The sequence below is a fragment of the Chiloscyllium punctatum genome, chromosome 20 (assembly GCF_047496795.1).
Source record: "Chiloscyllium punctatum isolate Juve2018m chromosome 20, sChiPun1.3, whole genome shotgun sequence".
Lineage (NCBI taxonomy): Eukaryota > Metazoa > Chordata > Chondrichthyes > Orectolobiformes > Hemiscylliidae > Chiloscyllium > Chiloscyllium punctatum.
Window position 1 is genome coordinate 79,337,641 of NC_092758.1, and position 18,144 is coordinate 79,355,784.

The window sequence follows — 18,144 nt, forward strand, 5'->3', positions numbered from 1 at the left end:
CTTAGGTACAAGTACCTAGGTACAAATCTTACAGGGTAAAAACCAATAGTTTTATTATAAAGAAGAGGATTTGAGGGACAGCAATAGCATTACTTACAGTGTCTGCGAATGAGTAAGGAATGAATAACATTTTGAAAAAGATTTCCATTACAGTCGGTAGAGAATTCCAAACAGCAGCAGTTCAGCACGTGGAATCAAACCCAATTCCTACATTGCTCCAGCCTCCAACCCGCTCCTCAGCAGCAACAAGGTAACTCGTGTTGTACCGGGATTTGCTTCCACCTCGTGCCACTCCAGGACTCAGGACTCCACACCTCCTGTTGCTCTGTTGCTCCCTGACCTGCCCCCCTCTGTCTCTTGGTGACTCACCCCCTCCGTCTCCCCGTGACTCGCCTCCTCTGTCTCCCCGTGACACGACCCATCCGTCTCCCCGTGACTCAGCCCCTCCGTCTCCCCGTGACTCGCCTCCTCTGTCTCCCCGTGACACGACCCATCCGTCTCCCCGTGACTCGGCCCCTCCGTCTCCCCGTGACTCACCCCCTCCGTCTCCCCGTGACTTGGCCCCTCCGTCTCCCCGTGACTCACCCCCTCCGTCTCCCCGTGACTCGGACCCTCCGTCTCCCCGTGACTCGGCCCCTCCGTCTCCCCGTGGCTCACCCCCTCCGTCTCTCTGTGACTCGGCCCCTCCATCACCCCGTGACTCGGCCCTTCCGTCTCCCCGTGACTCGGCCCCTCCGTCTCCCTGTGGCTCACCCCCTCTGTCCCCTTGTGGCCCACCCCCTCCGTCTCCCTGTGGCTCACGCCCTCTGTCCCCCTGTGACTCATCCCCTCCGTCTCCCTGTGACTCGGCCCTTCCGTCTCCCCATGACTCACCCCCTCCGTCACCCCGTGACTTGGCCCTTCTGTCTCCCCGTGACTCGGCCTCTCCGTCTCCCTGTGCCTCACCCCCTCCGTCTCCCTGTGGCTCACCCCCTCTGTCCCATTGTGGCCCATCCCTTCTGTCTTCCTGTGGCTCACCCCCTCCGTCTCCCTGTGACTCGGCCCCTCCGTCTCCCCGTGGCTCACCCCCTCCATCTCCCCGTGACTCACCCCCTCCATCTCCCCGTGACTCACTCCCTCTATCTCCCTGTGACTCACCCCCTCCGTCTCTCCCTGTAACTCGGCCCTTCCGTCTCTCCGTGACTCTGCCTCTCTGTCTCTCTGTCACTCGGCCCCTCTGTCTCCCCATGACTCGGCCCCTCCGTCTCCCCATGACTCGGCCCCTCCGTCTCCCCGTGACTCGACCCCTCCGTCTCCCCGTGACTCGACCCCTCCGTCTCCCCATGACTCGACCCCTCAGTCTCCCCATGACTCAGCCCCTCAGTCTCCCCATGACTCAGCCCCTCCGTCTCTCTCTGTAACTCGGTCCTTCCGTCTCCCCATGACTCGGCCCTTCCATCTCCCCATGACTCGACCCCTCCGTCTCCCCATGACCCGACCCCTCCGTCTCCCCGTGACTCAGCCCCTCCGTCTCTCTCTGTAACTCAGCCCTTCCGTCTCTCCCCGTGACTCGGCCCCTCCATCTCCCCATGACTCGACGCCTCCGTCCCTCTGTGACTCGGCCCATCCGTCTCCCCATGACCCAGCCCGTCCATCTCTCTGCCACTCGGCCCCTCCATCTCTCTATTTTTTTTTTTCTCTTTTTTTTAATTTTCTTTCTACTAAATCAAAATAGAGTTGGAGGGAGACACTCCTGTTTATTTTTTTTTGTTTCTTTTTTTTATTGCCTTTTTTTCTTCTTTTTTTTTAATCATATGAAAAACACCCGAGTGGCCAGTGACAAGTACTGCCCTTCACATCAAAGGGCAGTGCTTCCCCTGGTTATATTTTTTTTTCTTTTTTTTTTCCTTTTCTTTTTTTTTAACCCCCACACTACCGCCTAAGTGCGGTAGTGCTTATTTTTTCCCCAGCACCCATGGTGTTCGTGTGCAGGTGTGAGACACAGTGAAAGGACACAAAGTGCACAAATCTTTATTCAATTTCCACCACCAGGAAGATATGAAAAACACCCGAGTGGCCAGTGACAAGCACTGCCCTTCACATCAAAGGGCAATGCTGTGTGAACAAAAACAGTGAAGGGAAGGGTAGGGACTAAATCAAAATAGAGTTGGACGGGGAAATAATGCACTCCACTCCTTGCGGCGCCCACCTCTGCCTGAACAACTCCAGGGTGTTGGTGGACACCGCGTGCTCCTTCTCCAAGGACACCCGGGCTCTAACGTAACCCCGGAAGAGGGGCAGGCAGTCGGCCCTAACGACCCCCTCCACGGCCCGCTGCCTGGACCTGTTGATGGCCAGTTTGGCCAGGCCCAGGAGTAGACCCACGAGGAGGTCCTCGGACCTGCCCTCCCTCCTCCGTACCGGGTGCCCGAAGATCAGGAGCGTGGGACTGAAGTGCAGCCAGAAACAGAGGAGAAGGTTTTTGAGGAAATCAAAAAGGGAGTGCAAACGCCCACACCCAATATATACATGGTCCACGGACTCCACAGCGCCACAGAACAAGCAGTTGGGCTGAGAGTCCGTGAACCACCGCACCCTGCGGTTGCAGGGGACTGCTGCGTGCAGCACCCTCCACCCCAGATCCCCGAGAGAAAGAGGGAGGACTCCCACGTAGAGAGCCCTCCACTGGGGATCCCCACCGCCCGGTGGCAAATGGGCACGCCAAGGCGTGTCCGGACGGTGGATGAGGGAGAAGAGGTGGACGATGTGCAGCAGCAGTCGATACAGGGTCTTCCTTTTTATATCCCTTAAGGGGACAAAATTAAAATTCCGGAGGCGGCTCAGGTTGTGGGGCACAGGCTCCCGCGGGAAGTACGGGACCTTGGGGCCAATGTGAAATTCCGTCCGGGCCGGGGTGAGCGCGGACGGGATCCCACCGCACACCTGAGCGTCCTCCAACTGGTGCACTACGTCGGGTCCGAGCACCGCCGTTTTAAGGCGTCGGATGGCGGCGGCCACATACCGGACGTCTACCGCTGCGCTGCTCGCTATGTCCTGCGGCAGCGTCCAGCCCAGGCCCCCGGCACCCAGCACGTCCCCGACCCTGGTCGCCCTCGCCGCCACGGCCCTCCCCTCCGACAGACACTCGAACCCGCGAGTACGGAGGTGCGGATTCCTGAGCAACGGCTCCCTGACGACAGCCGCTACTCCAGCCGGAGGGTAGGCGCGACGCGATTCGACCATGTTCCAGACAGTGATCAGGTCCTGGTAAAAGACAGGCAGCACCTTGAGGGCGACCTCCAAACCGTCACGGTCGACGAACAGGAGCTGCGTGTCGTAGTTGAGGTTACGCACCTGGCGGAAAAAATACGTCGCCAGGGCGCACCACCTAGGAGGAGGCTCGACGTAAAGGTATCGCCGCAAGGTCTGAAGGCGGAACGTCGCGACCTGGGTGCGGACGCACACCAGCGACTGACCGCCCTCCTCGATAGGGAGACTCAGAACCTGCGCGGCGACCCAGTGCATCTTTTTGTCCCAGAAGAAGTCGACCAACGTTCTCTGGATGTCAGCGACAAAGCCAGGATGAGGGACCAAAGTGACCAGCCGGTACCACAACATGGCGGCCACCAGCTGGTTTATGACCAGCACTCGACTCCTGTAAGATAGCACTCGGAGCAGTCCTGTCCAGCGGCCTAGGCGAGCCGAGACTTTGGCCTCCAGCTCCTGCCAGTTGGCCGGCCAGGATTCCTCAGCCGGGCTGAGGTAGACCCCCAGGTAGAGGAGATGGGTGGTACTCCAGCTGAACCCCCGTAACTCCTCCGGCAGAGAGTCCACCCGCCACGGGCCGACCAGTAGTCCGGAACACTTGGCCCAGTTGATCCTGGCGGAAGACGCCGCCGAGTACACGGCCTGGCACTCGCGCATCCTCCCCAGGTCAGCCGGGTCGGTGAAAGTGAGGAGCACGTCGTCGGCGTAGGCCGAGAGGACCACCCCCGTGCCCGCGCCGCGCAGAACCAGCCCCGACAACCTCCTCCGCAAGAGGCGCAGGAAAGGCTCCACGCACAGGGAATACAGCTGGCCGGACAGGGGGCAGCCTTGACGCACTCCTCTCCCGAAGCGAAGGGGCGCCGTCAGGGACCCGTTAACTTTAACCAGACACTCTGCGGCGGCGTACAAAAGTCGGATCCGGGCGACGAACCGCGTCCCGAACCCGAACGCCCGCAGAGTCCCGAGCAGGTACTCGTGATCGACCCTGTCGAACGCCTTCTCCTGGTCGAGGGACAGGAAGGCGCTCGGCAGACCAGCCCGTCGACAGAAATGGATCAGGTCCCGGACCAGGTGGACGTTGTCGTGTATCCTCCGGCCCGGGACCGTGTAGGACTGGTCCGGGTGAATCATGTGGGCCAGCACGGAAGCCAGGCGAGAAGACAACACCCTGGCGAAGATTTTGTAGTCCGTGCTGAGGAGGGAGACCGGACGCCAGTTCTTCAAAGAACGAAGGTCCCCCTTCTTCGGCAGCAGGACGATGACCGCCCTGCGCCAAGAAAGGGGCAGCTGTCCGGCATTTAGACACTCCCCCAGGACCTGTGCGTAGTCGTTCCCCAGGACGTCCCAGAACGCCCTGAAGAACTCCACAGTCAGCCCGTCCAGCCCCGGGGTTTTGCCCCTCGAGAGCCGGTCGAGGGCGCCGGTCAGCTCCTCTAAGGTGACGGGAGCGTCGAGCCTTCCGGCGTCCTCCGGGCTGAGCTGCGGCAGGTCCTCCCACAGAACTCTGCGAGCGTCCTCGCTGGACGGATCCGGAGAGAACAGAGCCGTGTAATAGTTTCGGACGTGGGCCCTGACGCCCTCCGGATCCGAGACGAGGGACCCGTCGTCGGCCAGCAGCACAAGGAGCTGCTGACGGGTGCCGCGCCTTTTTTCCAGCGAGTAGAAGAAGGGGGAGCCGCGGTCCAGGTCCTGCAGGAGCTGGATCCGCGACCTCACGTACGCGCCCCGAGCCCCGACGAGCTGCAGGTCCCGGAGCGCGGCCTTCTTCTCTTCGTACACCCCGCGCAGGGCCGGGTCCGCGTCGGGCTGACCGAGGCGTGACTCCAGGTCGAGCATCTCCCTCTCCAACTCCGCGATCCTGGATTTCCGCCTCTTGGTCGACCCCCTCGCGTACTCCTGACAGAAGACGCGGACGTGAGCCTTGCCCACGTCCCACCATAGCCTCAGGGAGGGGAAGCTTCCCCGCTTCCTTCTCCAGCCGGCCCAGAAACGACGAAACGAGTCCCGGAACCGCTCGTCCTCCAGCAGCAGGTTGTTAAAGTGCCAGTACGCGGAGCCGAGCCTGGCGCCGAACGGAAGGAGTTCCGCCCACACCAGGTGATGGTCCGTGCACGACACCTGCCGCGTGGAGGCCTTCGGAAAACAGGAGGCGTACGCCCGCGAAACGTACAGGCGGTCGATTCTGGACGCTCCGACCCCAGGCCTCACGAAGGTGAAGGCGATGGAGTCGGGATGGAGAGTCCGCCAGACGTCCACCAGGTCGAAGGACTTGACCAAGTCCCCCAACCTCTTCCCCGACGCGCAGCCAGTGCGGGTACCGCCGTGGTCCCTGCCCTCGAGGACGCAGTTAAAATCTCCCCCGAGGACGACGCACTGGTTCTCGTCGATGGAAGCCAGATGAGCGGACAGTTCTTCGAAGAAGCTCGCTTGCCTCGGCCCGGCCAGGGGAGCGTATACGTTCACCAAGTGAAGCACCGCGCCCCCCAGCCGAACCGTCAGGTGAAGCAAACGGCCTGGCACCGGCTCCCTGACCCCCAAGATCTCGGGCTGAAAATGCGGGGCCAACAGGATAGCCACCCCGCCAGATCTGCGGGTGAGGTGACTCATGTAGACCCCCCCTCGCCACTCCAGGAGCCAGGTGGCTTCGTCTCCCGGGGTAGTGTGGGTTTCTTGCAGGAAGCACACCGCATACCTCCCGTCCCGAAGGACCGAGAGGGTCTGGAATCTGCGCTGTGACTCCCTGCTGCCGTTGATGTTGAGGCTGGCTATAGTAGTCTCCATGTCGGAAGCATTGTGCTACCACCACCAGTACAGTTAAAAACAAATACAATTACTGGGAGGACGAGGGAGGGGCACAGGAGTCCCTCGCCCTCACCAGGAGTGCCCCCAGGAAGTTCCTGACTCGCTTTCGCTCGTTGACGTCGAGCCCAGGCGCCTGGCGAGCAGCGTGGGCCGACCAATAAACTTTTTCATAAGAGCTCCAGCGGTCGAGCGCCAGTTGGGCTCTATCCCGGCGACCTCTAGTTTCCTCGACAAAATCCCGGAGTTCCTCGAGGGGGATGAGGGGGAGATCGGCGGGGGGCACCTGGGACTCAAAAACGTCACTGCAGACGGAGTCCGCGTCGTCCCCGGTGTCCGCCACCGATCCCGAACCCTCCTCCGGGAGGTCGCCCTCGGTCGCCGACCCCTCCCCCACCGAGAGGATGGGGGCTGGTCCGGCGCCGCCAACAGGCCTCGAACCCCCGGCGACCCCACCCCCAGGGTCACCGGCGGTACCTTCCTCGGCGCACCCCGTCCCGGAACGCCCCGAGTTCGGGTCGTCGGGCGGCGGAGGCTCGGGGCCCCGCTCTCCTCCCGACACCGGGACGCCTGGCTCCTCGGGGAAAAGGTCATCCCCCAGGAAAAGGTCATCCCCCAGGGCCAAGGCTCCCGGAAGAACAGTCTGGGAGGGAGGAGCGGGGATAACACCTACCTCCCCTCCGCCGCTCGGCGACCCAGTAAAGGGTCCTTTGTCGACGCCCGCACCGCGGCCCTCGTCGTCGTTGTTGGGCAGGTCAGGCCGCGGTGCGGGATCGTTGGAGGGTCCCGAGGGCCCGTCCCCTGGAGAGGGGCAGCGCCGCCGGCGCGCTGCAGGACTGTCTCTCCCCTCCAAGGGCCAGCCCCTCTTCCCAAGAGAGACAGGGGGGGATTTATGGGCCTTTCCCTCCCCGCCCGCCCTGGTGGTCATGGGGCCTGAGGCCCCTCCCCCCAGCCTTTCCCTGAATACGATTGGCTGGGGGAAGGCAGGGGGCGTGGCCAGGGTGGGGAGGGTCAGCCGTGTCACTTCCTGCCCCGCCCCTGGTTTATCAGGTGACGGCGGGCGGGGCAGGGGCCCAGTTCCCTCTCCGGGGCCCGGAGACACGGTGGCTGCGGGAGATTGGGCAGCAGTGGTCCCCCCCAGGTTAGTGCCAGGGTGTGGCTGGGCGGGGCTGGGCTCGGGCCCGGGCTCGGGGTCCCCGGGGCCAGGTGTTGCAGTGCCCGGGGCGGGCGTCGCAGCCCCAGGGGTATCTCCATCGGGGCGGGGGGTAGATGTGGGGTCAGGGTCGGGTACGGGTTCGGGGGTTTGGGGGTCAGGGTTCCCGCGCCGGGGCGACGATGGCACGGCCGCAAGGGCATTGTCGTGCCGGGGCGGGGCAGGTCGTGGGCTGGGTGTCGGGGATGGGGATAGGGTGGTCTCCCCGTGGGCGGGCCTGACGCGTCGCGCCTTCCTGAGCGCCTTCCGGCCGGCTGGACGCTCACCCCCCTCCCTGCCGGAGGCTGGAGGATCGGAAGCCTCCGGCTCAGGCTCCGGTGTCGGGGCCTGCGGTGTCGACTGTGGGGGAGGGGGAGTGGGTGCGGCGGCACCACCGTCAGCCGTTGGCGAGGGCTGGGCGGCCTTCTGGGTGGGGCAGTTTTTTCTGATGTGCCCCACCTCGCGGCACAGGTGGCACCGCACGCCGTCCGCCGTCCAGAAGGCGCGGTAGGCCGCGCCCTCGTGGAGGAGGGTAAAGGAGCCCTCCGTGACCTCCTCCCGGGCCAGGCAAATAAACACCTGGCGACGGAAGGAGTAGACGTGACGGAGGGCGGGGTCCTTCAGACCGAGCAGGAGCGGCTGGATCCCTGACCGGATCTCCCCCAAGGTGGTGAGGTGGGGGAGAAGGAGCTCGCTGGCAATAAAGGGCGGGACGTTGGAGATCACGACCCTCTGGGCCGTGACCTCCAGAGGGTCGACGGGCAAATGTGTCCCGCCCACAGCGAGCCCCCTCTCCACGGCCAGGTGGACCGCCTGCTCGGTCTTCAGGAAAAATACAGCCTTCCCGTACATCCGGGCCGCAGCGACTATGGCCAGTGGGCCGACCACACTAGCCATAGCCTTGCTGCAGGCCTCGATGGTCATATTGGGGTGGGGATAGGCCTTGACCCCCAGGCGTTTGGTCAGGTGCCTGAAGGGGGTGTGGTTTGCAGCCGGGGCTGGGCCAGCCGAGCCTAAGGCAGCGGCTACCCCGGCGTAGGTGCGGCTGGGCCCCGCGATCTTCGGGCTCGCCATCCTCTGCTGCTGGTGGTGGAGTCGGGACTCTGGCAGCGGCAGTGGTGGAGGTCGCAGGGAGGGTCCCAGGCAGCGACGGTGGAGACCTGCCTCAGGCGACAACAGCGGTGGAGGCAGGCCTCAGGCGAGTCCCAGGTAGGCCCTCGGTCGCAGCGGTGTGGGGCAGACCTGCTGGGGAGGGTCCCCAAGGAAAGTCCCAGGCAGCCCCAAAACCGAGCCCAAGGCAGCAGTGGTGGAGGTAGGCCTCAGGCAACAGCAGCAGCAGTGGTGGTGGTGGAGGTCCTGGGGAGGGGCCCCAAGGCGAGTCCCAGGCAGCGAAGGCAGAGGCAGGCCTCAGGCAACAGCAGTGGTGGAAAGTAGGCCTCCGGCAAGTCCTGGGCAGTTCCTCGGTTGCAGCTGTGGTGGAGGCAGACCTGTTGGGGAAGGCCCCCCAAGGCAAGTCCCAGGCAGCCCCCAAAATCGAGTCCCAGGCAGCAGTGGTGGAGGTAGGCCTCAGGCAACAGCAGCAGCGGTGGTGGTGGAGGTCCTGGGGAGGGGCCCCAAGGCGAGTCCCAGGCAGCGAAGGCAGAGGCAGGCCTCAGGCAGCAGCAGCAGAGGCAGGCCTCTCCAAAGTCCCAGGCAGCAGCAGGGAGGCAGGCCCCAAGCAGCAACAGGAACAGTCCTTGCACGTGTGCGCACACAGAGAGTCACAGTCCCACACTGATCCGATATCTCCACACAATGGGGGGGAAAAACACCCGAGTGACCAGTGACAAGCACTGCCCTTCAAACCACAGGGCAATGCTGTGTGAGCAAAACAGTGAAGGGGAGGGTAGGGACTAAATCAAAATAGAGTTGGAGGGAGAAATGATGCACTCCACTCCCTGCGGCGCCCACCTCTCCCTGAACGACTCCAGGGTGTCGGTGGACACCGCGTGCTCCTTCTCCAAGGACACCCGGGCTCTAACGTAACCCCGGAAGAGGGGCAGGCAGTCGGCCCTAACGACCCCCTCCACGGCCCGCTGCCTGGACCTGTTTATGGCCAGATTGGCCAGGGAGACTCCTGTTCTCCTCCGTCAGCCAGAGTTCCCTGATTGGACCAGATTAACAACCCAAGCAAGGATTCTATGAGGTCCACCCAGCTGACCTTGTTACAATCAGTATACATTAGTTTTTCAGCATTTACCTGGAGTTTCATTAAAAAAAAGTGGGAAAGGAGGCAAGAGTCGGCAAGGCACTGGGATGGTAGTGTCTTGCTCAGGTGAGGACAGGGAATAAGTTCATCTCTTGTTAACCTCCTCTTAGTGAAATGCCACAAATACCTTTATTTTCTTCTAACGTACACATAGTTAAATTAAATTGTAGTTTTCTGGAAAAAGGAGTTTACCAAGGTGCTCTAGTGAAAGAAAAAGGGTTTTAATATTTATAAAATACGAAGAAAAAAACTGCATCTGGCACAAACTCTAGCACAGTAACACATTTAAAAGAGAGAGAATACCTGTTACAGAATGAGAGAACAAATGTAATAGTTAAAAACTCTGTAATCACCTTGTATTAAGTTCTTCGAATAGAATATCATATATTGTCACTTGTATTTTGACAATGAAAAGAGTTTAAGTTGCATTCTACTATAATGCACATTTCGTTAATGTGAATTTGCTATAACGCCATTGATGAACTGGGGACACGGTTTCTAAAATGTGAACTTTTAAAACATAATATTGGTCATAACACGATTCCGACCCCATTAGTTTAAATGGTGCTGCTATTACACAGGGTTATAGCAGAACTGACTGTACTCTGGCACCTACATTAAGAGAGAAAAGGCATTAAAAAAATTAAGATAAAGTCAACCTTTGCTCAATTCATGGGTCATGGGTTCCCAAGTTTGTGAAAAAGACAGAAGCTACTTTCTCCACTGCTGCAGGAAGCTGACATTGAAGCCGCTGAAACTTGGGCTGTAGGAATCCTGGGCCGGACCCGTCACACTGCAGAAGTAGACCAGCGCTCCTCAGGACACACCAGGAACCATCCACAATGGCCATGAGGAATGGAGCAAACCACCTTCATTACTGCACCAACCTCCCAAAACATCCCTCCACCACCATAATTGTTAAAAGAAGATAAGACGAATTTTGATGACAAACATAAATGAATGGAAAGAAATAAAGAAAAGGAAGAATGAAGGCAGACCTGGTGATCAGAAGCAGGCAGGCTCAGGAGCCCAAACACTTCCTACCTACCCTGCTACCGCCATCTTGTTTGTCTTAGCTGAGGTCACAATTATTAATGGGTGAATGGTATCCTGAGCAGAAGCAGAATCTATAGATATCTTTGAGTTCTCAGTGAAGGCTTTTGCCTCAGTTTGCTTTTTCCACCAGGCGCTATATTCTGAGATGATGAGAGAAACAGAAAAGGAGAGAGAGAAAAAGGTTTCTAGTTCTTGCTCACTTTTCCATTACTTTTGTTGCTCAAAAGCAGCAGTTGAAATATGGTTTGGTGTGTATTCCTGCATCTTGCTCCATTGTCTTTCCAAGACGACTAACTTGTGACGATGCAACCCCTTCAACAAGGTTATTTTGTCCTTTCTTATTTCCAAGAGGGGTTGTAAAGGCAGAGGTGACAATATATCTACCTTAACAATGATAGGGGAGCAGCCAGTTCACCCAGTTCAGGTTTTTCCTAGTTTGGTTTGTTTTAGCAGACAGTCAGAAATTGCTAGTAGCAGAGAAGCTGTTACTGTGAAAAAGGGTTCCATGCTTCACCAGATGTTTCTTGCCTGACTGTTCTCTCTGAAATCTCTCCTGCCTGTAAGAACCTGAATTTGAATTTACCATTTGCCAAGGGGTGTGTTTTTGGGATGTTGCAGGGATTGGAACAGCTCCTTCGTTAAGTTGCAATTTCAAGTCGGTTGGATTTCCAAATAATTAAGTTATTCTAAATTCTGTTTTCTTTTGTTCATGTTTCACCCGTAGTGTATAAATAAATTATGTTTTGCTTAAAGCTGAGTGGTTTGACCAGCTCCTGGAATATCCACTTAACACCTACCTTTCAACTAAGAGAAGTTAGGGTCTGGGCGACCTTCTGAAAGTGTTTTGAGGGGATCTGGCCTGGTCCATAACAAGCTGGCAGGTGAGCCAGTATATGAAATGATCATGCACATGTGAATTAAAACAGGAGATGTGAATTTCTTGCCTGGTTCCAATGTCTTCAGAAAATACTGGCCATTTCAGTGCAGACAACTTGTTTTGTTCTGCATGGGTCAGCTGCAGCTAACTCAATCAGGAGAAAGTGAGGACTGCAGATACTGGAGAGTCAGAGTCGAAACATTTGGTGCTGGAAAAGCACAGCAGGTCAGGCAGCATCCGAGGAGCAGAATAGTCCGTTTTGGGCATAAGCCCTTCATCAGCCCCAAGTCCCTTCCCCCCCGCCACTCTGCCTACCCACATTCCTGATGAAGGGCTTAAGGCCAAAACGTCAATTTTCCTGCTGCTCGGATGCCACCTGACCTGCTGTGCTTTTCCAGCACCACACTTTTCCGGTCAATCTATGATCAAGCAATCACTGCAGCCACTTTAGGTCCATGTATCTTCCTTTTCAAAAACCATTTCAGTCGATGGAAGGTCTCCAGTATATCAGTCAGATGATAGGCATTTATGTTCTGTATTTAACATTCTCATAACAAGGAGAAGAGAGACAAAGCCAAACAGGAAATAAAAGGAATAAATGGAAAGATGGTAAAAATGAAGCATCAAGATGTTCCTTTCCTCCCACCTGCACAATGTGAAGATGCTGAAGAACCAACTGTAGGAGCTGATGAAATCCATCTTGTCCAAGAGGAAGTAGATGGTGTTGGAGTCTATTGTGGATGGGATGGTGGTTTGTGCTGGACAACCAGTGGTGGTTTTGTGGACAGGCGGGCCCACACACACACACACACACGTGCACATGCACATGCTCGCGTACGCACACACGTACACATATGCACGTTCACGCACGTACGCACACACATGCACAGACATGCTCATGCATGCACATATGTGCTCACACACAAGCGTGTACAAATGAAAATGCACGCATGCACATGAACATATGCTTCCAGGTACATTAAAACTGCAGTCATGCCAAGCTGCAGAAGTATTTAGAATTCCATCACGTAACATCATTAAAAACAGATTTGGTCATTCATCTTGGGGACAGAGGTGAGAATTATTTCTCTCAGAGTTGTGCAACTTTGGAACACTCTGTTTCCGAAAGAGATGGAGACAGGATTTTGAATAATATTAAGACAGAGATGGGTATATTCTTGTCAGGCAGGGAAATCAAAGCTTATTGGGGATAGTGGTAGAGCTGGCTTGAGGAACTGAATGGTCTACATCTGCTCCAGTTCTGTATGTGTGTAGAACTTTACAGTGCGCAAATGACCTGTTTCACCTGCCTAAATAATAACATAATAAATAATGTTTCTTCAAAAAACATTCATTGACATATGGGCTTTGTCGCAAAAACTGGGATTGTGGAACATGTGATCAATACAAACACACACTCCGCTTTCTGGGACCAGTGCTTGTGCAGGGTTTACAAAATCAGAATGGGCTTTCGTCTAACATGTTGAGTTCCTTTATGTGGAGTTTGCACATTCTCCCTGTGTCTACATGGGTTTCTTCCAAGTGATCCGGTTTCCTCTCACAGTACAAAGATGAGCAGGTTAGAGGGATTGGTCGTGCTAAATTGCCCCCAACGGGTCCAAGAATAGATTAGATTAGATTAGATTACTTACAGTGTGGAAACAGGCCCTTCGGCCCAACAAGTCCACACCGCCCCGCCGAAGCGTAACCCACCCATACCCCTACATCTACATCTACATTTACCCCTTACCTAACACTATGGGCAATTTAGCATGGCCAATTCACCTGGCCTGCACATCTTTGGACTGTGGGAGGAAACCGGAGCACCCGGAGGAAACCCACGCAGACACAGGGAGAACGTGCAATAGGTGGATAAGCCATGGGAAATGCAGAGTTATGGGGATAGAATGAAGGGAAAGGGTTGTTCTACAGAGGGCCAGTGCAGACTTGAAGGCTTCTTCCTGAATTATTGGGGTTCTATAACCTTTGGAACAACAATTAGCATGGAGTACTTCCTCAAAGTCATTCTCCTGAGAGCAACACACTTTCAAACTGCAATCTAGTCAAGTCTTGCAATGTGACATTACTGTTCAGGCAACTGAGACTCCCTGTCCCAGTGCTGACTTCAGTCCCACTCACAGCATTAAGGTCAACATCACTGTGACCACTGCAGGCAAATCCTTCCTGGCATCCTGGAGAGACTGCACCTACGATGCTCCTCGTGGTCTTGCCCTCTCCTCATTCAATAAATACGGAGGAACAGCCCATCTCTTACCATTGTTGGCAGGCCTGCCGGACATTTCCACTTGTTTCACTGTCGGAAAGAAAATCAGCAGTCGGACGAGAAAGGAAAGGTCAGAGCGACGGTGGGGTGGAAAATTAGAATGACAGGGATGGGCTGTGTGGAGGTCGCTAAGAGGTTACCCAGTTTGCTTTGGGTCTCTGAAGTTTGGAGGAGATAAAATAGACCATAAGCTCACTCTGCAGAAGTGGTGATATAGTTGTGATGTCAGTGGGTCAGTAATTCTGGAAACACTGCTGAGTTTCCTGGAGACAAGGGCGCGAATCCCATCATCCTGCCTGGTGAAATTTAAATTAACTAATAAATCTGCAATTTAAAAAAAAATTAGTTTAATGATAAGGGAAACAATTGTGATTTAAAAACCCATCCTGGTTGACTGATTTCCTTTAAGGAAGGGAAAATAAACTCTTTCTAATCTTGCTAAGTGACACCAGACCCACAGCAATGCAATGTCTATTTATTAAGATATTACTGTTAATGGTGGTGGTCGGTTTAGCACAATTAGGAGAAAGTGAGGACTGCAGATGCTGGAGATCAAAGTCAAGTGTGTGGTGCTGGAAAAGCACAGCAGGTCAGGCAGCATCCGAGGAGCAGGAGAATCGACATTTCGGGCATAAGACCTTCATCAGGAATGAGGCTTGAGGATCAGGACTGAGAGTCAGGCAGTATCTGAGGAGCAGGTTTAGTACTCTGCTGCTCAACTTCAGGTGAAATCACCACCAATTATCCTTCGCTGGTAAGACTGTGGTGACAACTTGACTGTAAGAGCTGAGCAAGCCACTTTGTTCAAGGGCAATTAAGGTTGGGCAACAAATGCCAGTCTTGCCAGTAACACACACATCCCAAGAAGAAAAATGTAACTTTGTCAAGCAGGAAGTAATGTTTTAAATAAAAGAATCCTTTGAAGCTTACACCATGAGCTGAGAGTTGAAAGAATTTGTCCAATTCCTCATGTGAAAGATTATAATCCAGTTTTACAGTGACATCCTGTGGCTAATGTTAGGAATTGCAAGTGGATTTTAAAGATTTCCATTTAGAATAGTAAAGGGTTGTCTAGATATTGGTCAGACCCAGCTCAGACATCAAGGAGACAGTTATATGTAGAGAAGACACACTCAGCTCAAACATCTAACCTCTTCTTAAATGACAGGGACTTTACCCAACCTAGAAGATCACTGCCAATATGCTTTCCATTTCTCTGGATCCTTTTGGTATGATGCAAATTTACCCCACTATCCACTTTCTCATTCAACCCACAGTCCTGGCACTGAAGGGCCACAAGGGATTGCTGTTTTAAGCAGGTCAGCTCAGTTAAGATGAGTTGGCAGAAACAGAGGCATACAAGACCAGGGGTCACTTGGAATTGAGACCATTGGCAAGATGTTCAGGCAGAGGAGGGGTGGGGGGGCACAATGCTCAGTGGTTAGTACTGCTGCCTCACAGTGCCAGGAGCCTGGATTTGGTACCAGCCTCAGGTGACTGTCTATGTGGAATCTGCATATTTTCCCCGTATCTGCATGGGTTTCCTCTGGGTGCTCCAGTTTCCTCCCATAGTCCAAAGATGTGCAGGTCAGGTGAATTGGCCTAGGGAAATGCAGAGTTACGGAGATAGGGTAGGGGCTTGAATCTGAGTGGGATGTTCTTCGGAGAGTCAGTGTGGACATGTTGGGTCGAATGGCCTGTTTCCACATTGTTGAATATTACACCATTGAATCCCCACAGTGTGGAAAGAGGCCATTCAGCCCATTGAGTTAAGACCAACCCTCCAAAGAGCATCCCAATCAAACCATAGCCCCACATTTCCCATGGCTAAACCCTTAGCCTGGACCCAATGGGCAATTTACTGTGGCCAATCCACCTAACCTTCACATCTTTAGACTGGGGAGTAAATCAGTACACCCAGTGAAAACCCACACAGACACAGACACAGGGACAATGTGCAAACCCCACACAGTCACCCGAGGCTGGAGTTGAACCAGGTCCCTGGCGTTGTGAAGCAGCAGAGCTAACCATTAGGTAGGTGGAAAAAAATCATTTCCTCTGATTGGGAAAACCCAGAACAGAGGAGCATAATCTTAAAATTACAGCTGGATTGTGCAGGAAACACACCTTCACTCAATGTGCAGTGCCATGATGCTGTGGCTGTAAGAGATTATATTGACCTGTTTTTTTCTGAAGAGGTTTTAAGGCAAAGTTGCCAAGCAGTCAATGAGAATGCAAACAATTTGCAAAGCCTTGGGTATTTTTTTGAAAAGTTGGAACAATAGAAGCAGCCTGAATGGGTGGTGGTAAAACTCCCATCTACAAAAGCAGGATTTTTAGTTTTAGCATTCAGCAGTTGTTGGGGATCTCAGCAGGGTTGGCAGCTATGATAAATCTCTCCTGCCTGCCACACACTCTGAGTTTTCTTGATGATTTTCCTCTTTGGCATACTGCTGTTGCTGTTGGGGTATTGAAGAGGTGGAAGGTAATTTTTCCCTGTCTTGGTTACAGCCAAAGCTGGAGGTGCTTTGCCCGCTACAGGAGTTGCATGTGAAACAATCTGCTTTCTGAATGTGCCTTTTGCCAAGGCTGTGTTTATGGGATGTTACTATATTGGAACAGTTAATTAATAATAATAACTTTTTTTATATTCTGTTATGTTATTCCAATTTCTTCTTTCTTTTGTTGTATTTTAACTACAGTGAATGAATAAAGTGCTTTAAATCCAATGGTTTGACCAATTGAATTGCAGTTGAAATGCAACATCTTACATTTACCTTTAACATAAGAAAAAGTTAGGATCCAGACTAGCTCCTGAATACTTTGAGGGGGTTTGGTTTGGTCCAGAACAGTAGAGAGTGAAAATCTGTAACTCATAACCCAAAAAGCTGTTGAGGAATTAGGGGAGGGTTTTATTGAAAATCTTAAACTGAAGACTTTTTTTTAGACAAGGAGAATGAAACCAAGAGTTTAAATAAAACTGAAATCAGCAGTAGTCTTTTCTGGATGATGAGAATTTGTGAAAGTAGCACTGTCATTGTAACTGTGTCCAGAAATATCTCCTCACTGAGTGCCAGGGTGGTCAAGTACCTACACAACACTCATGGAGTTATTCAAATGTATAGCACAGAAATAGACCCTTCAGTCCAGCTTGTCCATGCTGACCAGATATCCTAACCTAATCTAGTCCCATTTACCAGCACTTGGCCCATATACCTCCAAACCCTTCCTGTTCATATACCCATCCAGATGCCTTTTAAATGTTGTAATTGTACCAACCTCCACCACTTCCTCTGGCAGCTCATTCCATACACATACCACCCTCTGCGTGAAAAAGTTGCCCCTGAGGTCCCTTTTATATCTTTCCCCTCTCACCCTAAACCTTTGCCCTCTAGTTCTGGACTCCCCAGAGCAGGGAAAAGACTTTGTCTATTTATCCTATCCATGCCCCTTATAATTTTATAAACATCTATAAGGTCACCCCTCAGCCTCCGATGCTTCAGGGAAAACAGCCCCAGCCTGTTCAACCTCTCCCTACAGCTCAAACTCTCCAGCCTTGGCAAATTCCTTGTAAATCTTTTCTGAAACCTTTCAAGTTTCACAACATCCTTCCAATAGGAAGGAGACCAGAATTGCACGGAATACTCCAACAGTGGCCTAACCACTCGACAAGATGTGCAAGGCAGTAAAGTAAATGGGACCTCCTTACACAAGCCCTGATTGGTTTTTGTTTCCGGAAATGTTCAGTGCTTTGGGCTACTTAGTGCAACAGTCAAATGGCATGCAATGCACTGAGGGTGTCAGACTAATAATTCCAGGAGCAGTGCAGCTATAGGCCGGCTTATTGTCCACACATTGAACTGACAGGTCAAGCAATCATATCATCATTGCGGGCTAAAGAAGTCTCTGGGCATTGTTTCAATTAGAGTTAGCGATATTAAGGCCGGGTTAGAGTTAGCGATATTAAGGCCGGGTTAGAGTTAGCGATATTAAGGCCAGGTTGTGCACAGATTTCTTTGCTTAAAAGGCATTAGTGAGCTGAAAGGGTTTTACAGCAACTGATGATCGTTGAGAGTAGATCCATGTACCACATTTTATTTATTTAATTTACAGTACAACCTTGATTTTCCAAACATCAATTATCCGAATTTTGGATTATCCGAACAAGATCTCAAGGTCCAGCCAAAATAGCAACTCAGCATTCAGTTATTAGTTAAACAGCATTATGGTGTGCATTGCTGGATAACTGACAAATGTTCGATAACCGGCACTCATAAATTACCACTTGTTTACCATCTGATCAATTATCTGAACAATCAATTATTTGAACAAAATACTCCCCGCCTGTGTTGTTCGGATAATTGAGGCTCTACTGTCGTTGTTGTTTGGTTGTGCAGAACTTTAGTACTTTGCCCAGCACTCATCAGGACATTTGCAAGAAT